Raw genomic sequence first — 21,326 nt, 5'->3', positions numbered from 1 at the left:
GTTACCACCTTGTCACCAGGCTTCTTGCTGATGGTCATGTAGCCCACTCTAAACCTGTGCAGCTCTACAGTCTTGTCCCTGACGTTCTTTGACAGCTCAGTGGTCTTGCTGATGGTGGTGAAGAGGTTTGACTGGAATGTGTTGGGTTTTTTCTGGATTTTTTAGTTGATATTCTGTTTCTCTGCATTAAAATAAAACTACAATAAAAATTAAAGACTGTTCGTTTCTTTGTAAGTGAGCAAATTACAAATTAAGCACGGGATCCAATAAATATTTCCCCCATTACACACTTCACTTGGCCTTCCAACATCAGGAACAGATATATGTTATAGAAAAATGTGTTTGTTTTTTAATCTAACAGAAGTAAACTGAGATCTGATTCAAACGTTCCCCAGGTACATAACAACCAGACAGACAGAGTTTCTTCATACCTATCTGACAGCAACATCTGGGTAACAAACCACTAAAACAACCCTGAAACAGCTGCTCGCTCACTGAACAGAGTCCAGTCACAGACAGCTTTGCCTGCTGCGTGAGAGCACGATCACGTGCTAATGGGGGAGCAGTTACTGGACAAAAAGATGTTACATGTATAATGAGGAGCTTTTTGGGGAAGAAAATACCCATATCTAGAAAAAAAAGAGCTAAAAGGCAGAGAAAACGATAACACACATCCCAGGGCATCGAGAAATACTGTTATGTCAGATACTGCCGGCAGTGCCCTGAAGCAGCGTCAGTGATGATGATGATGATGATGATGGGCGATATATAACCGTTGTGCACATTTGGAGGATGGAGGGGGGGCGGTGTACTAAGATGGACAGAGAGAAGATGTGGATCATTTTGGAGCTTTGACCTTCATTTTGCTTCATTTAGACTCACTTATTGTTTTTTTACTTCATTTTTAAGCTCATGAACCAAAAACTACTTGGTTCATATTTAGGAAACATCATGCTGAGAAATGACACGTCACTGTGTGTAAATGTGATAACAGTGTTCTTTATGAGGTGTGAGACGTGTTTATATATTACACATTATCTGTTACTGTTCTGGAGCACGTTACTTAATTACTACTTGTTACCTGTTGAAGTTCAGGGTCCGACTGCTGGGCTGCACTCGGCTTTAAAATAACTCTGGGTTCTTGGCTAGCTCACTGTTAGCATGCTCGCTGTGCAGATGGTTGCAAAGAGCCAAAGCTCTGTTAGCAGTCTAATGCAGTTGTTTCTGTCTTGGATACAGTTTGCTTTTTATAATCATGCTCTTGTCTTTTTGTGCAGTAAAAATAAGATAACTGAAGAACCTTTGTAACAGATGTAACAGCATAATTGTTACTGTAATGTAAATACTGAAAAATGTAATGTATTTACAGTAACGCTGTAACACTGTTGCCAAACAGTGTTGGTGTAACGCGTTAACACAGTGTTTGCACGTTTCTTTCTCTGGTTGCTTTGACCTCTGCATGATCGTAAGGGAAACACAGACACAGCAAATTTCTGTGTTTCATTTCAGTCTGACTGGAAATACAAGTTTATAATGATTCATAGACAATTCAGCTTTTTGGGAAAGTTGTGAGGAGCTCATGCTTTTTGCTGGTAAACCCAGCATGGCATTTAGAGACACATCTGTTTGAAGGCTCTCCCTACGGACCAACCCCTGGACATGAGATCTCAGAGAAACTTTAGAGCAGGTGTCAAACTGTTGTCTGTCCTTTAAAAGTCTTTGTCAAAAACAAATGTTGGAAAATGTGGGTCGATCCGGTAGCTGATCCCGGGATAGCTGTAGGACATGAACTCTACAAGTATTCAGTCATCAGGTGTGTCCCTGCTGTAGAAGATGAAGCAGTGAAAGCAAGCAAAGTATTTTGGGATGGTGTCGGTGTCCGTGACCGTGGTAACAGTCGTTTCGACCACCAACAGGTTTCCCCCGGGGGACAAGAAAATCATCTGTGACCTTCATGTGAAACTCACTTCACTTCCTCCTGCTGTCTGTCTTCACCCTGTTCTGTCAGTCTGAATCACTCTGCTCCATTTCTGCACAGCGTGTCACTGCTAATGGAGCCCCACGGACACACACACACACACACACACACACTGACCTAATCAGTACCTCTCCTGGAGACGGTGCTGGAGAGTTTAATTCTCTTTCCAGCTCTGTGTGCGCCTCCATCCGATGGGCCATCATGAGATCATGTCTGACTGCTGCTGTTTTATTCAGCACTTCCACTTCAGACGTACCCAACATGCTCGCCGACGCCAGCGGCACTAAAATACGTGGATGTTATCTTGAAGTTTTTAAGATTTTAAGAAGACACCTCTAACTTTTCCCACCACCGTGCACAGACCACATCAGAGACGTATGGATTATAATTCTCCTTGATGACTGATTTCTAAAGTCTGATTTTATGACATTTTCTTTTACTTTCTTGTCCCTGTGAAGGATTTTATAGCTAAAAAGTGCTAAATCAAATACAGATTTGTTCTTTTTAAATAAGCTCAACTCACATCATGCTGTTTGCTGCTTATCCTCACTTAATACACTCACAGTTAAATTTTACATGCAAGGTAAATAACTGAGGGTAAGAAGATGCTTTTCTTCTGTCCACAAGATAACAGCTTGTTCACACATCTTGTGCAAACAAGCCACAGTCTTGTTCAAACTGAATAAAAACTATAAAATATAAATACAGATTCATTATAATTACCTCACTGGCCTTCTGTACTGATCAAACTACTGAATATAAGGGACTACATCTGTGGTATGAGGAGCCTTGGGTCCACTTGTCCAACTTCTAACACTGTGAGGCCCAAGTCATCGCTGGTGATGACCTCAACCCTGTCGCTAACGCTATCACAATATACAGGTTTCTTTCTCCCCTCAGCTGTCCTCAACCATCTGGGAAGAAACAAAAATAAAATAGTTTCTCTAACCAACACGCAGAAAGAACTAGAATCATTTTATCCAAAATGACTTTTTTGGATGGGGTTTGGAGCTAGCCTTGGGATCTTCACCCACAGAAATGTAGAACTCACTGATTTCATCAAATTGGAGCGGACTTTGTAAAGCAGAAAATAAACAGTGTGTGTACAGATTATTGTTCAAAGCCATCAGCCTGACAATGAAAATATCATTTTTTATGAGCATCTTCTGTATCTGCTTCTAGAAGCTTAATCCTGATGACTGCTGACTACACTAAATACTGGCCGTTATCCCCAGAGGCTAAGTCAGCAGACCAGATGATGGGTTCCCACACCAGCTCCTATGAGTAGAGTTTGAGAGCATGAAGTAAAAAGCAATCGTTTTTATTGATTGCTCAGGACAGAATTAGCAGATTTTCACAGGAAAAGCAAAGACAGGTTCAGACTGGGCCCAGAAACCTCTGGCAGTAAATGTGGATTTAGTGTTCCCATTTAAATAGCAGACTCCTCCTCTCCTCATCGTCTTTGTCTCTCTGATATATCACAGCAGTTGTGGATGTTCCACAGTCAAATTACTTCTTACAGCCTGCAGTTAGTTTGGCTCCACTGCTGCTGCAGAGAGCATCGCGCTTTAAAACTGCTGCTCTATGAAGAATTTACATTCATTAAAAACTAAAGCCTCCCCCCATCCTCCTGCCTCCCTCCATCGCTCTCACCGAGCGTCTCTGAAGGTCAGCCGCTCCAAAGCAGCGGTCTATAACGATTACCAATTTCATCAATTCTGCTACAGTGAGGGGGAGGCGAGGAGGGGTTTTAAATATAACAGTGCGAGGAGGGCGAACACCAATCAGAGCTGTTCCAGCTGTATTTTTTATACATCCTAAGTGACCTTCTGTCTAAATGAAACAAAGTGAAAAGGACAATTAAAGTGGAGGAGATTTATGAGGCGATTTATGAGACGCTGATGAAAAGTCACACGGCAAACAGAACCGCCGAGAAAACACTGCGGCGTGCCGGGGTTCAGAAGGGAACGACTGGGAATGCTGTCAGCGCTCCCTGGAGGCCGCAGATGTCATTACAGTCACAGTGAGAAGATGACGAACGGAAAAAAGAACATCCCAAAGATTTATGTCTTCTTACAGCCTAAAACAAGAGGAAGGCTAAATGTTCTTGGGAGAAGGTTGAGTTTCTGCAAACATCGTCCACAGAAATGATATCAGAAAACTATCAGAGATCAGGTGTCAACAGATAAAAGTAATGTTTTTCCCCATTCAGACTCAGGAATATGAATCTGGTCTCCATTAATCCTGACTGGGACTTTGCATGACCAGATGCCGAACAGCAGAAACACCTGCAGATTTAAAGGAGCCTGAAGGCCACAGGGCTGGGGTCATTACATGCATTACATTTTACTGTTATCTGAAGTAATGCACTACATTAACTACTCCCCATATGAAGTAGTTGTTGTTACATGGCTGACAGAGGTGATGGCTTATGACACCAGCTATCAGCTTTCGGATGATCTGATATCCTCGTGTTGGTGTTGTTCCCAGATCATCATGAAAATGTTGTTCCAGGATCAACATTGCAAGTGACCAATCAGAATGTTGTGACGTTTTTCTTTTGCGCGCCAAGCCATTCTTGCATTTATGAAATTCCAATGTTGCAAGGATAATATCAATTCTGCTTACCGTTTATTAAAAGGTTAGGGTTAGGGTTAGGATTAGGGTCAGGGTACGTTGATCGGCGGACAGAGGCGGTTTCTCACAGCTTAAGTACAGTTTTTTGTTTTACGGTGGTTTTTCCCGAAGTCGCAAAAGTATGACGTCACAACATTCTGATTGGTCACTTGCAATGTTGATCCTGGAACAACATTTTCATGATGATCTGGGAACAACACCAACACGAGGAAATCAGATCGAGCATCAGCTTTCAGTCTTGAGATCCCTCCCCATGCACCTTACCTCAGGTGACCCCAATTGGTCACACTGGGTGGTCGGGCAAGCTCTCACCAGTGGTTTCAATCAGGTTTCTTAAAAATCTCTCTAGGTTACCATGACCTGGATGAGTGAGAACCTACCCACATAAAGTAACTATTCTGTTTCTTGTTGTGTTGCAGCACAGCGTGGTGTGAGATGCAGTGTAACATAACTACCAGATAACAATTTAAACCCGAGGCTACAGTCGAACACGCACGTGCAAACCCTTTTATGAATGCATACATACGAGCTGAAAACCAGTCGAAAGATTTAGACAAATGGTAACAGATTCTCCTGCAGAAACATCATCACTGCCTGTTTCCTGTTAAGATCTGCTCCGGCTGCTTGGATTGGGAATTGCTTGCTGCTAGCTTGGTGTTAGCATGCAGTCTTGGCGGGAGCTTTTAAAGAGTCAATGTCGCGTTGTCCAGTTGTGGACGGTCGTTTCTGACCTGCAGTTTGAACTTTACATCATGCTTTTGCTTTTCGTGCAGTAAAGTTTGCATTCATATCACCACTGCTCAAACGTTGGAGACCACTCTGTTATTTTCCTTCCCACTCCAAATTCTTTAACCACCCATCATGCAGATAATTAAAGAATGTAACAACAGTAACTACATATTAGTTTGATAGATAACAGTAATATGATTACTACATTTAATACAGTGTTACATGATTACGTTACAGGAAGATGTAATGCGATTACAGCAACGCTGGAATGTGTAACAGCCACCGGCAATAATAAAATGAAATGTTCAAAGGACACACTGACCAATCGAGTATCGTTCACATCTGTGGTTACTGATGTCAGCAGCAGATTTTTATAGTTTATTAAACACAACCGACACAATCATCCAGACTCAGAATGCTACGACATCTTTCTCTTTGCATGAAATATTTACATGCACCAGCTTCGACGCCCTGCATCAGGTCCACGCGGGATTTCCTGGATGTGAAATTTGAACCTCTTAGATAACAGACAGTTTGTTTTTCCATTCACATGGAGAGGAAATAACAAAATGCAAATACACCAACACGTGGGCTACTTGGCACCTTTTTTTTACTTTCCATGTTATGACGCAGATCAAATTTTGTGTGTGTGTGTGCGTGTGTGTGTGCGCGTGTGTCAAAATAGGGTCAAAATTTAGAATAAAAAAAAACTCTACCTTCAATCATTTGTGTTAGATTTGAAAAACATGTTACGTTTTTATGGCTCTCATTCCAAAATATGCTGTTTCACTCTTGATGATTTATATATATCAATGTGTGCATGCTGTCATGACAGTTATGTAATCCTTCTATTATTTGCCCATGCAAATGTGATTTTGCATGCCATCTTCAGCATTATTCTATTCATCATGCTTCTGTATGTTTGATTTGAGGGTTTTCTGAAGTAAGCAGTCTCCTTGCCAGCGAGTACGCGACAGTAAACAGAGTCATGTGACACAGTGAGACAGATAATCTTCTATTTTTATTCTGTTCTGACACTTTTATTACTCACTAAAATAACATGCTTTATTCTCTAATTGTTCCTTTTCTTGAGGTTCTGTAGTCTGAGGCTGCCTCCTAACTTTGCTGCCAGCACGATATCTTCCTTTTCCCTTTGGCGTAGCCGGAGACGCCGTGATCCTTTTCCCCCCGTTTGTGTCGATGGTTTGAGGTTCTTGGTGTTTTTTGCATCACGTGCGTGCAGGAGGAGCACGTCTGTCAGTTTTTTAAAGCTTTACTTCAAATATTTTAAAGCAGTCCCACTTTTGCAACACACAGATATTAATGTGAGTGAAAACGAGCAGAGATGCAAACAGAGGCGATACATCAGCATCAGTACTCCTGCACTCAGTGAGCGCTTTATTAGGAACACCCGGGGGACATTTTTGAAAGCTGAACTAAAATGTTATAAAGTATCGTTTATGAGCATGGCGAACTGTAAGGACCATTTCAACATGAGGATCAACAACAACAACAAAAAGGCCAACAAAACTGTCCTGAGTAGAATTAATAACTGCTACATAAAGCACATTTGATACAATAACACCTCCCTCCTTACAAAATATTATACATTTGGAATAATCTGTTACCTGTGTTTTTTAAACATTTACCTCCAACACTGTGAAAAGCAGCTCCAGCAGCCACAAAGACCTGCACTTACTCTCCCAAAGTCTCCAGGGTCCAAAATGCTCTCTGTTTTCCATCTGGATACACATTGAGTAAACTGCACATCTCATTACACACTCAGAGCTGCAGGGAACGAGCAGACTGCTGCCGAGTGACTGTGGACGGGTCCAGAGACGAGTTTTCACTTTCAGAGCGGCGATAAAGCAAATTAAAAAGTAATGCTGAGTGGAATCTAAACAGCTCCACAACAGAGACGAGCAGCCTCGTCCCACTGTGTGTGTGTGTGTGTGTGTGTGTGTGTGTGTGTGTGTGTGTGTGTGTGTGTGTGTGTGTGTGTTTGTTTCTAAAGACCAGAAGCGTCCCTGCTGTTCTTTACATCTCTACATGTGACCTCGATGACCCGGCGCTCGCTCAGTCGCTCACACATCCTCAGATTTCCACCCCTGTGAGGACACTCAAGCCCAGATTACACTCCACTGTGAACGTGGACACGGACAGCTGGAGACCCGACGGCTGAGTAGGCATTCCTGTTGTACTTCTTTGAAGTCCGCGTGGACTCTGCCGCTGGGGCACACGCGCACTCGGTGCATTGTAATGCAAATTCTCTGCAGATTCAAACAAGGGGTCAAGAAAAAACAAAAACACAGGCGGGCACGTGGATCCTCACGCTCACCCACTGTAACAACATTTTTGTTACTCTGAAACGAGCGGACCCAAGCAGACTTGAGTTCATGGAAAGTATTAATCCAGGCTTCAGTTAAAAAACTGAAATTAAACCAAAACTAGGCGAGGAAACAAACGTCCAGGAAGTGAAAAAACATGAATGAAAAGATGAAAGAAACAAAACAAAAAGGAAGGAATATTAGGACCACTCAAGATAAGCAAATATAATAAAACAATATAATAGAAAAATACAAATAAAAAAGGAGCTTGGGGTGGCTGTTAAGTAAAAACTTTAAATTAAAATTTCAATAAAATTTGTAAATTTCAGGAAAAAAAACTCCAGAGATCAACAGACCAGACGAAATGTTATTAGAAGACCAACGACACAACAACACCTCCGTCCAATCATGTTATTGATGCAGACAACAGACTGCAAGCTGAAAACTGACTAAAATCTCCAACCAATGAAAACAGTCCAAAGTCACAAGCTGGTTCAGAGCATCATGCACGCTCAGCGTGCTTCACGCTCCGCACAATAAACCAAACACACGCGCCCAATCAGGTGGTGACACATCACTTCCACTGCTGCGCTGCATCGCTGCCTGCTGCACTTTTTAATCAGAGTAGGGCTGGTTTTACAGGTGGAGCCGCTGACACTTTCCCCTCCTCACCTTTTCTGTAGTGTTTTTAATTGGCTCGGGTCAGCGTCACTGCTGCTAGCACGAGGCGAGCCTCCCCCCTCCATCCCCCCGCCTGCACAGACTTCTCTCATTGCCATTAAGTATTGGGATGAAGTCCTTGGACCCACTGTCACGCCCCACGCTGGTGCATGAAGGAATTGATATCATTGGCTGGTTCCCACAGACTTGCCTTGCCTAAATCTAACAGAACACATTTCGTTCCGTCCGATGTTACCAGGTTGCACCTCAGAGTGTCCAGATGCTCAGTGATGCCCTGGTCCAGATCTGGGGGCAGATCCTCTAGAACATCATCTATTGGCTCATCAGGAGCACGGTCTGAGGTTCTCAGGCACACGTACGAGCACGTGGAGGCCATCCAAACTACGGAGCACCATTTTGAGTTTCTTGACTTGAGTTGGACTCACCCTGATTTTTCGGGTGTCTTTGAATTCAGCCCTGAAGGTTGATTACTTTCATGAAATGATGTGGCATCCTTCCATTCCTAACACATCACTACAGATGCCCAGCATGACTGTTTTCAAATTGTTCCTTTAATTTTTGAGCAGTGTATATTCATGGCATGAATCAACATTATGGTGCAAGGAGTCAGACAATGACCAGGCCACAAACCCAGGTTGAGATGCTAATGTGAACTTAAGGCCTTCTAAAAAACCCAAAGAGCTGCCTGGAGGTGTTTCCAAGATGACTCCTGAGAGGCAATTTTGCCCCTAATTTCCTCTCAATGTTTTATTATCCACACAGCATAATGTAGCGCGTTTTGGCTTCACAGCTGTGGTTCTGAGACTTTTGAGGTTTTTCTTTCTTCCCCTCTATGCTCAAACTTTACAAAAACCTTTAAATCACAACTAAATTCAACCCTTGATCTGCACGTGATCCAAACCCGACCTCTTTTTATCAGGTTGGAACCATAAAGAGCTCTTTGAAGCTCTGAAATAATCTGAGAACCAGATAAAATGTCCTCACTTTGTAAGGAAAAGCAATCTCATTGGTCCTCACAGAGACAGGTATACGAGTACAAACACACACAGAGACAAGCCGAGCCGCCTCGCACGCTTCAAACTGCCGACTTTCCAAATGAATCAATATTAGAGAAAATAAACAAGGAGAAGAAAAGGGCAAGAACACGAGGAACAGGGAAAGTGCCGAAAACAAACCGAAGCACAGGAAGTGTGTGTGCGCCGCGCGTGTGTGTGTGTGTGTGCGTGTGTGTGTGTGTGTGTGTGCATGAGACCCTGCACATGTGTCAGGCTCCAACCTGTAACAAGTTCGAAGGTCACCCAGCGTTATCGCCGTGGTATCGACCTTGCTCAGCAGGATCAGCTGACGTGCGGGCATGACGTCGTTGTGCTTTGCTCAGCAGCACTGCAGCAGCTCAGCTGGGTGTTGATGAGCTGCCCAGAGCAAGATTCATTCAGGTAGGAGCTGTTCGACCATTTGATTGTCAATAAAGCCTGAAAATTGTCTCGTGAGGCTTCTGTGGGAACATCGAGCTTTTTTGCAAATTCGATACATATTTAGTGTCACACAGCGATTTTAACATTTCAATTTCACATTCTGAACAACTTCACACCACAGTTTAAAATAATGTTTAGAGCCAAACGTAAAATAATGCTGCAGTTCATTTCAGCATGCTTCGACTGACAATCAGCGCCCCACAGCACACAGCAGCTGTTTCACTGCGTGACATATTTAATCAACATTTAGAGACCAGACTCACTATCTGCAATACGAAAAGACTCACAACACGACATCACTCATGTGACTGCTGTGGTTTTTTTTTAAAGCACTCTCTGTTCGTGTGCTAAAAAACACACATTCTCTGCTTTGACTGTTGAAACGGGTCTGAGCTCACGTGGAGACAGAGTCACGTGACACAAACCAGCTCAAGTCTCTGATGAAACACGAAGCGACAACACTGGAAGTGCAGCGAGAGGAACAGAAGGGCGGGGGGTCAAAGGACAACAGCGATGTGAAGCGGCTCCAGGCTACAGTGTCATCGTCATCATCGCTTCACACGCACACACAGATGTAGTGCGATGCGTGACAGCGAGCCGTCTGTCCTGAAGCTGCTTCAGTTTTTATTTCACTCTTGACAAACTTAGAGAAACAAGCTGAAATATGTGCAGACAGTGTGAGTCCTCAACGCTGGTGCAGCTCCGCAAAGAGCAGCGATGGAGGGGAAACCAGCGTGACCGCCCATCAATATGAAACAAAGCATCAATAAGTACCGCTCGCTTCATTTCACAAACCTGACAACACAGAAGCAGAGAGGTGGACGGTGTTCGACTTTTTTAACAACACTTTTTATCCTCTGGGCTGAAAAAAAATGAAGCCAGCACAAAAGTGTCAAAAACTGCAGTTCCTCTTATGGCCACTTGAGGGTGGCTCCCAGAGCAGGTCAGTTCCCACAGACTCGCGGGTTAAATTAAGAGCAGAAATCAAATCTGTGGGTTTGATCCTGCTTTATAACAAACCAACACTGGCATCAGTTTCTTTAATAACTAAATTATTCAGCCTTATTCATGGGCTCGAAGTTAGAGGCGTGGCCGCTTTGACTGACAGGCGGCTGCTCCGCCTCACCGCTGCTAAATGGAGTCACTGACCTGGACGCCCCACTGTGTTTGTGCCTTTCAGAGCATTTTTAATGGTATCATCTAACAAAGAATATGGCCGGACACGTCACTCAGACAATCCCACAAGTCTTTACACAGGTTTTGGTTTCTAGAATTTATTTGTCTGTTACTTAGAAGAAATTAGCAGGTGTCACTTCTGTGTCATTAGCTGATAGCTTAACAGTCAAACCTCTCGTCCAAATATGGCCACTTCTGACTTAAAAAAAATAATAATCATAAATACTTAAAAATTACCCCCCCAAAAACTCAACAATCAGTGGCCAACATACGAATGAGGCTTCAAACAACATCTGGAAACCATGGAAACCAACAGTGACATCATGGTAGTTACAGACGGGTTTTAGAAAGCGGGTCCAGCTGCACTGAAAGTGTGTCACATGACCAACATTAACCTTAATTATTAATGAGCGTTTTTACACGTAGTTCATTTATGACACAATTAGGTCATTGTTCTAACACGAGACTGTGGCTTCATTCCTTACCGCAGCCAAAAATGCTGCAGAAAATGAACCCTAAATAATATGCAGATCTATTATTATTTATTCGTTTTTAAACTAATCAATTGTTTTAGGTGATTGGTTATATTTTTTTCCAAAGATTAATGCTGGAGAACCCACGCAGTTGGCTGGCTGTAGTGCACAGTCCACTACAGCCAGCACCTGTTGCTGCTCTACCGCCTACTCCTAACACACAACACTCAGTTACACAGCAAACACAAAGACGTTCCACGTGGTGTCCGGAGGTGTGAACACAAATCAGAATGACCTCCTATAACTTGTTCCTGTGCCTCACACCAACGCAGCGATGACCTGTGTGGGGTGGAGTCTTTAGCATTACCCTCTTTAGCCGCGACTTCCTTGAAGCACATCATCCGCACAGCTTCCTCCGTGTTGGCTGGCAGACTTCGATCAATGGGGCTAAACCCCCGATGCTTCCAAACAGAGTGGCTGTGTTTTTCTCTCTTTACCGCTCGCCTTCTTTCACAGCTCGCTGAGCTCACCAGCCTCGTCCGACAGCAGAGACCGCCCTCTGGTGGCACGTGCTCTGCAGTGCACTACAACATATTAACTCAGTGCCGCTCGTCCCGATCAGTTTAAGAGGACAAACGCTGAAAATTGTTTATTTCTGAATACTCTGGTACGCTGTAGTATTTTGTATTTGTTGTGTTGTGAAGACTTACAGGCATTAAATATTAATTCTGCCGAGTGGCGAGCGTAAAACGTTTGTGTGTGTTAATATTTAAAGAGTCTGGGTCAGTGAATGTTTACATTCCAGTGGTAGCAAAGTAGCCATAAGCCTCATTTACCCCGTGCTGTGTGTGTGTGTGTGTGTGTGTGTGTGTGTGTGTGTGTGTGTGTGAGCGAGCTGCAGTGGTCAGTGTTGGCGGGGACTGTGTTGACAATTATTACGATTTTGGTCTCTGGGTTTCCACCATCCATCACACACACACACACACACACACACACACACACACACACCAGGTGCAGAGGACTCAGCCAGGTTTTAGTGTACTGCTGCTCGACTTTCTGTTGTCTGTGCAGCGCTGTCTCTACAAAACGTTATGGCCCTCAAAGATAAAGCAAAACTGTCGATTATCTCAAAACCAAAAGTTCTATAAACAAATATCTGCCTTTGAAATAATATCTCAATCACTCATCACGTTTTATTGCATAATTTACCCCCAAAACATCACAACTGTGTCAATCTGAACAAGTTTAAGTCCGGCCTTATCAATCTGGATCACCGTCTCTGACTCGTGATGATTGTCATTGGCTTATTTTTCCCACGGCTCCAAATTATTGTATTACAGCATAATTAACTAAAACTGCAGGGACGATCTCGGCTCTCTTGACCAGACAACAATATTAAATTCTTAAAGATCTGCCCCAAAGGTTTTCACCTGGCAGGAAGTACTGGAGCCTAAACAGGGAGGTGTTTCAGGGCCAGCTGCTGGGCGGGGCTTAGTGCAGTTCATTTTTCTAATTCAGCAAAAACAGAATTCCAACCCAACAAACAGCAAAGCCAACAAAAGGACTGATCGCACCAACCTTTCCCACCAGGTTCACGGACAGCCTGGAAAAATACAGTATTCATTCTGAAACTGGTCCATGCACAGGTGCAGAGGTGGACGTCTGATTTCACTCACTGTGGCTGTAACATCTTTTATTTACAGAGTGGACAGTGGACTGTGAGTGTCACATATTCCTGTTGAATGCACGGCGCAGCGCGGCCTTCTCCGTGCAGTTTCATTATGGCCGAGTGAAGTGTGAGTCTTTGGAGATGAGATGAGTGTTTGGAGCGTTTGTGGCGAGTCTTCCAGGGTCAGTCAGCAGTGAGAGTGTTTGCTTAGATGGTTCGAAGGAGAGAAATATAAAAAGTGTTTCATTATGAGCTTCAAGTGTCAGGTTGAAGGATCTGTGGCCAACAAACAGTTTACACTAATGTGGGTTTGTCCTTATTCTGAGTGTCACGGAGACAAGAAAAAGCTGATGAACACTCTTCATCCTCTTGTCCTACCGTAGTGTTTTTTTAAAACATGTTGAAAAAGAGCGAGCTTTCTTATAACCAAGGCCCTCTCTTTTTCATAGAGTGCTTTAACCTCTTAATTTCCAGTCAGTTACTGGTCGTTCCAGACTGGAACATGTTACCTTTCAAATAAAGCCTCAAACACAGCGTCACAGTTTTTCCTGCTAAAAGCTTTTCCGTCCCCTGACCCTGAACGCTCCATCAGTGACCTGCTGGATGTTATTGGAGGCTCGTGGTTATCTGGGAGCCCCACACCGACCTCCTGATGTAATTTACATCACTCACACACAACAACAGGTTAACACACACTTAGTCAAAACACAGCCCAGCAGCCAGACGTGGACACAGGTGATACGCAGCATCATTATCATGAAGTCATGTACAAAACAGTTAGTTTCATCTTAATGAGCCGTTCAGTCTTCAATAGTTATCCAGGTCTGCAGTGTCGTCCTATCACAGCATCTGAATATTTATAGTGTCTGCACTTTATTAGTGTAACTGTATAAAACAATTACAAGTTTGTGCAGCACTGACGTGGCTCGTTTCATGAGTTCAGCATAATTACACAACAAAGTCACCGTTTTCCACCCGGAGCCTTTGAAAGAGCTCAGTTATTGTTACCGAATTCATGGAGTCTCACATAACTCAGCATGGTGTGTGTGTCACGTCTCAGTTCACTGCATTTGTTGCACACTTTTTGTGTTTTTATGGTTTCTATTTGTCTGACTTGCTCTTTACAGCCTCTTTTCACGGTTTATGTTCCCCGTGAAGCCCTTTGTTACTTACTTAGGTAAAGTGGAGCATAAAAAAATATGATTATAATAAAAACAGAGCTGGGTGGAACAGCTTTCCTCCCTTCCTTCCTTTTTCCTCTTTCCCTCCCTCCATTCATCTACCTCTTCTTTCTGTCTTTCCTCCCTCTCCGTCTATCCTGACTGACCTCAGTGTTGCGCAGCTAAAACACACTCCCACGTGTTCAGCAATAAGGAAGCAATAAATACACACACACACACACACAAACACACACACACACTTTGAAAAAGGTGGGAAAGCACGTGAAACACACAGTTGCAAACAAGTCTAAGTACAGGATGGCCTCAAAACTAATGCGAGGAACACATCGGTAAAGTGGAGCAACACACACACACAAACACACACACACACACACACACACACACACATTAACAAAGCTGCTCTGACTAACAGCTCTGACCACAGAAAGTGACACACAGTGAAGTAGAGCAGAACTGAAGACACACACACACACACACACACACACACACACACACACACACACACACACACACACACACACACTAACCGCACAGGCGCTTCTGCAGAAGCATGAAGACGGTGCTGTACCTCCTCCTCCTGCGGCTGCTGCTGCGTCGCCTCCTTCAGGAACTCCTCACTGTCAGCAGGTGTTCTCCTCTCTGACCCCTCCGACAGGAAGGGGAGGAAGGCTCGGTTCACACTGCCACCTCCATAACTCCCCTTAGTTTCGGAAATCCATAAAATAATGTTTTTTGAAAACTTGCGCTCACACCGGCATGTGCTCCTGTGGGTCTGGAGAGGAGGAGTGAGTTTGTTAGCCGAAGCAGAGGAGGAGGTAAAAGTCTCCCTCTCTTCCTTTTTTTCTTGATTTGTTCCACAGCCACGCTTACGAGCTCCCCTCCCTCCCTCTCTGCATCCGAGTGTGTCTAACGGCGGTGCAGCAGCCGCCGAGCCGCCGCTGGTAAAGCCATCTGTTGCAACACGTCTGCCTGCTTCCTCCACTTTCACTCTGCCTCGCGGAGACGGAGAGAGAGAGGAGGGGGCGGGACTTTGTCCTGTTTCTGAACCAATGGGGAGGCGCAGAGATCCCTCACCCTGACTGGAAGGGGAGGACCAGCAGCAGAGAGGACAGAATGAAATAAATACAGGAGGGAAGGAGAAATACAAGAGGCAAATATCCACGCACACACACGCAGAGAGGGGAGGTGGCCCAAGAAGGGAAACGCAGAGACGCAGACGTGACAGTATGAGGCCAAAAATATGCAGACAATGCTTTAGTGTCCTCTCAGTTTCGATGAAGGGAGGAAGTCCTGGGTTACAGTGACAGCTGGCAACTTTTTTAGACACCTGGACAAAGTTGGGTAAAAGCTACAATTTCATAAAACTGTACAAAAGTCAAAAGCGCGCAGTGTTCTCTGGTGTTCATAACTCTTAGGCTACGTTCACACTGCAGGCGAAAGCGCATCAAATCCGATTTTTTTGACCCTCTGCGACCCATATCCGATCATGGTATGACAGTGTGAACGGCACAAATCCGATATTTTCAAATCCGATCTGGGTCACTTTCGTATGTGGTCCTGAATCCGATACATATCCGATGGTTTAGAAAGCAACTGCTGTTTGAACGGTCATGTCGCATTAAATCCGTCTTTTACGTCACTGACACCAGACAGACGCCAATTATCAGCTCCGGAGAAGACATCGCGAACGCTTCCTGGCCATCCAGTGTAGATGTTAGTGAAACTGTTGGGAAGACAACGTGAACATTTTATTTGTACTGTATAATCTGCAGGTTCTGACAGAAATCTGCAACTATCCTTTGAAGCACCGCTCCTCTCTAAAACAGCAATAAGGATCATTATTAGGTTATTTACATTATTATGTAAATAACAAAATAACTTAAAGCAAAAATTGGGAAACGTAAAGTCCGAAGTCTTTATATTAAGGGCCATCAGTCAAACAATATTGTTTGCTCTGGGTCTAAACAGAGCGCGTTGTGTGTGACATCTTCTTTTGCGCATGCGGGCCGCTTTGAGCGTACGTTTGTTGTCGCATTTTATTTGTAGTGTGAACAAGCAGACAAAAAAAATCGGATTTGATCAAAAAATCGGAATTGAGCATTAAGACCTGCAGTGTGAACGTAGCCTTAGAGGCGTCCGGGTTAAAGATGTGTGAGCGACAGACAGCCTGCTGTCCAAACTGCTGCGGAGCTGTACAGTTTGAATGAAAGGAACATGTGGTCAGAGGGGGGGTTGCACTGTGGGATGTGTAGGATCAGAGCAGAGGTATTTTGGCCTGTGTTGCTGAAATTGTTACCAGCAGTGACACATAAAAGTCTGTCTGTTTCTACCTGTTTCCAGTGCACTGATATCACAGTTTAACCATAGACTGTATATAAATGATGGATTTATTGTTGATTTGTTTTTAAGCCACATGTTGTAGATAACCTGCTGTCAACACACGTGACCACTTTTTAGGACGAGAGGGCAGAGCTAGCTAGCCTGGTTAGCGTGCTGCATTCATGAACTTTACAGGTGTGACGCCCAGATACGCGAATCTGCTGACTAAACAGACTAATAAAATCCTAGAATTTGCGAGAGAAAGCCACATTAATTTTCACATAACTCCATTAAAATATTCCAAAAGGCATCAACACCACAAACACAGTGGACAGCTTCAGGCTACAGACTGTGTAGGGAATGATTCGAGTTCACGCGTGCATTATTGCTGCAAGATTAGAGGTTAAAAACAAAATTTTACAGGAGCTTAAATTTGGCGTCAGTGAAGAGAAGCTGAAAAAAACATATACGATTGCACGTCATCTGCAAAACAGTAAATTTTTACTGACATGTTGATAAAGAACAATCAAAATGGGCTTTCTGTGACACTTTGAGTAACTCCTTTTCAGATCTATGCAAACTAGAAATAGTTACTACTTTGGCATCTATCAGTATCACATAAACGAGGAGCCAGCTTGTCTATTTAGATACCAGACTATCAGTGGACTTTGTACAGGCACAACATTCAGATGTCCACAAACTTTTGGCCACGGAGTACAAGGTAGAGAGAGATTTGAAGCAAGAGAAGAAGAGCAGGGGAAAAAGAGTGAAGCGATGGAGAGAGAACAAAGAGGGAGGGAGGGATGAAGAGGAGGTAGAGTGCAGATTGTAATGGAGCTGTTGGCAGAGCTCCTGGCTGTTCATGGGTATTCATGTAGCTGGTGGCTTCAGTTAAATGGAGCGAACAGAGAGAGGCAGAGGGGGGGAGACGGGTGCTGAGTTTCAACTGAACAAGAAGTCTACTTATGCCCTTTCCAAGGAGCACCGTGCAAACACTTGCAGACATGTTAAATGGTGAATTCAAATCCATTAAATTAAATTAAATGTCACGGCGACTCGACACGTCCAACGGGCTTATGAATTCAGCAGGTAAAGGAGTCGCAGACAGAATCGACGTGCAGAGTGAAGACCTGCAGACGGTGCAGTCTCCAGCAGGGCCACAGTAGGTTTACTGAGTGCAATTTCTAAAAAGAGGGCTTTTAACATCCTAAAATCGTCTGCGAGGAGACTCGGCATCATGCATTTAGAAGTTAATTTGTGCAGATTGCAGTCATCTTTGTTCGGAGTTACTTAACCAAATCAAGGCAGCGTTCCTCTCGGTTATTTTCCCCCACGCGGTGTGGAGCTGTAAATGAAGCAGCATGTTCAGGAACCAGCAGGCAGTAAGACGTAGCTTCAAACACAGGTGTTCGTGTGTAGCTTTTGGTACAATTTCATGCTACATGTCACCTTTTCATATGAGTAAGAAGCCTTAAAGGCAGTGTTTCTGAAGTTTCTATTAGTGCCTGTGATGAGTCACAGGGCTGCGGAGAAGTGTGATATTTGGAAAGATCCTGTTTGACAGCCGCGCTGATATTTTGTGAATTTCAGGTGGAATTTGTTCTCAGGTTGTGCACAAATGTTGCACAACCTTCGTTTTTTGCATCCATTTTACATAAAACCATTACACGACCCCTAAAACAGAAACAAGTCGTTCTACTTTATTACTGAACATGAATATAAAGAAACATTCACGCTAATAAAACAGTTGTCTTTGCTGCACGACGTTGTGCCACTGTTGATTTGACATGGCCTTCATTTAAAGATGGATGATGCATTACTATTTTCTCCTGTTCAGTGACAGTTTGACTGAAGTCTGCAGTGGTCAGGGTAAAGCGTATTACTGTAGCAAAGCTGTGAACATGTTGCAGTCCAGCCTCTGCAGGTGTATCAATTCTCATTTTTATCTTTGGTCATGGCGGCTGGGTATAGACTTCAGAGTTCCAGGCAAGCCCATGAGACCCAGAACTTTCTGGATGCATTACACCCAAACCTTGGTCAGTGTCAAAAGGCTGGGTGGATGGATGGATGACATTATTGGTAGGTGTTAGTTGTATAGCACAGCATGTCCTCTAACTACAGTGGTCCCTCGTTTATCGCGGGAGTTACGTTCTAAAAATAACCCGCGATAGGTGAAATCTGCGAAGTAGCCAACTTTATTTTTTACAATTATTATAGATGTTTGAAGTCTGTAAAACCCCTCACTAACTGACTGACTGTTTTGTTTTGCTTAATGCGCCTTATAATCCGAAACCTTCCTTCCTACCTTCCTTTAGCACGTCCACAAGTCCAACTGTTTGTGTGATGGTTAGCATCTTCCACACTGCTAGCAATTGAAGATTTACATATATTTAACAAGCTAAACGCATTCTGTACTGTAAAGGAGACACGGCACGGAGGGGATTGTTTGACAATGGTCTACAGCCAATCAGGACGCAGAACACAATGCGCTGTAAAACAAAACAAAACAAAAAAAGCATGCAAAATTGCACACAAAAAAATCAGCAAAACAGCGAGGCCGCGAAAGGTGAATCGCGTTATAGCGAGGGACCGCTGTATATAATCCAAGAATTCCCAAAAAAACAGGTTGGAACATATTAGCCCAGGTCTTGCATAGGACCTCAGCTAAAGTACACATCAATCTTGCACTTTGTCAAGATTGTGCTTTAAAACTCAACATCAGTTCATATGAACTCATTTTTCCCACCAGCTGGTTGTGTCACCGATGACATGAACACAACACCTTTACATTATTCATGCCCTGCAGTGAAGTGAAGTATCTTTGTAGTTCTTGTACTTGTTGAGGAAACGATGTGCCCACCGTTCTCCTCCTGACGCGCTGTACAGTGCTGCTTTGTCAGGTACCCGCTGTGTCTCCCCATTATGCACACAGTGTCCTTTAGCATGGCTGCTCTTGACATTCCAGCCACAGCTGCATCAGCTGCCAAGAGATAACAGCCATGTTTAAGAGAGGTCCAAAATCCTCAGAGGAAGGTGTACTTTCCAGGATTAGCAGCAAACCGGACACCGATTCGTGTCTGGTTGAGAACTTTTTGTTTTGGACACAGTTTCTTTCTTTTTTTCTTCACTTTTTATTGTCGCTTCCACTCGCTGGTTAGGCTCAGGAACTAAAACCTGCCTTCTTAGGGAGAGATGGTGTTGTGGGTTGAAACACATCTCTGTATGATAGTAATCCTCCTCATTGATACATGACATGTTGGGAGTGACCAGTCAATCTTACTGATACTATAACCAGACATGTTGCAACACATTCACTAAGCGGCACAGCTTGTGCTAACTCTTGAAGATGGGCCGGATTGAACTGATGAAAGAATAATGTGAGAGAAGAAAATGAGTGTTTGTCCACACATTACACATGAACTGCTTTGAGGCCAGCCATCTCTAATGTGGCAGTGAACGTGAACTATGTACACTTGTGTGCTGTATGTAAATCAAACTATTTAAAAGATTGTTTTTGGTTCTTTAGTTCAGTTTTAAGAGAGGTCTGCCTCTTGGCTGAGAAACCAACACGAGCTTCTGGCAGATGAACTAAAAACAAAGTCTGATTAAAATATTCGATCGTGTGAGTCTTTCAGCAGCGTCAGCCGACAAAACTCGGCTAACACTGCAGCAGAAACCTCCTCTGCCGCCTCCTGCTCTCCATAAACGAGCTGCTGTTTCATGTGCTTGACAGAGCTGAGAGTGTGGCATGTTTTCACGGCACAGAGTGCCTTCACTTCAAAATATTTCGACTTTTAGCATCGCACTCTAAATGGATTTAACTGCCTGAGTTGCAACAGGCACAATCTGTTTACTGCAAGCACAGAGAAGCAGTGAAGGCAACTTTTAATCTGAAAAATAACTTTTTCAGTTAGTGTTTTTTAATCTATTCAATTTGCTGAAAAAATCTGCTTATTCAGCATTCACCCGCAATATAATGTCACGTGCTAACTTCATGTACAGTATGTAATCTGTATAAACATACATCTCCATATGAATGCATGGAGAAGATTTGTGGTACCTGATTTTTGGAGTGCATCTACAGACCAATCATACTTAACAGACTTTACATCTTTATATTTATACTATTTATTTATTTAATTTATGCCCTTTTTCTTTTTTTCTTGTAATGTATGTTTTGGAATTATTCGTTTTATTTACTGTTATTATTAGAGTTTTGGTTTTGTTTCACACTTTTTGAATGTTTAACCTCGACATCGCTTGGTGTTGAGGGGATGATGGTCGTAAATGGCCCCGCCCCTCCCTGAGTCTGGTTCTGCTGGAGGTTTCATCCTGTTAAAAGGGAGTTTTTCCTTCCCACCGTCACCAAGTGCTTGCTCATAGGTGGGTGTGGTCTTGTGTTATCCAGTTGCTGGTAAGTGTGTTTTTTTCAGTAGACCATCTTTAGCACTAACTGTAGTTTTATGCTCCTGGGACTCACTGGCTTCAGTGGCTGAAACGTGCATTAGCATCCACATCAAAACTTTTCCACTCTGTCCAGCAGGTTTTTGCAGTATTGATACAAGCAGTGTTGCAATTTTACTGCAGCAATGAATAACGGCAGACAGTTAAACAGAATGAAATATGCAGGCTGAGGGAATCCTCGGTGGTGCAGTGAGCAAATCAGATGTTTAGTGTTCTA

The 21,326-nt window shown here is 43.5% G+C and overlaps 1 protein-coding gene across 6 annotated transcripts in view; it reads right to left on the bottom strand.

Annotated features, from left to right (window-relative positions):
* Positions 1-15,279, bottom strand: part of sulf2b (sulfatase 2b) — a 120,838-nt gene extending 105,559 nt beyond the window's left edge. For 4 of the 6 annotated variants that reach the window (XM_063463030.1, XM_063463035.1, XM_063463034.1 and 1 more), the window contains exon 1: positions 14,895-15,277. The gene's annotated coding sequence lies outside the window, so the exon portion shown is untranslated. Of the gene's footprint in view, positions 1-14,853 lie in introns of all 6 variants that reach the window. The other 2 variants (XM_063463037.1, XM_063463032.1) reach the window with 2 other exon arrangements.
* Between the last annotated feature and the right edge of the window lie 6,047 nt (positions 15,280-21,326).

Source organism: Pelmatolapia mariae, linkage group LG20 (genome assembly GCF_036321145.2).
Source record: "Pelmatolapia mariae isolate MD_Pm_ZW linkage group LG20, Pm_UMD_F_2, whole genome shotgun sequence".
Lineage (NCBI taxonomy): Eukaryota > Metazoa > Chordata > Actinopteri > Cichliformes > Cichlidae > Pelmatolapia > Pelmatolapia mariae.
Note: the sequence above shows the minus strand (reverse complement) of the source record. Positions and strands in the feature narration are given on the sequence as shown.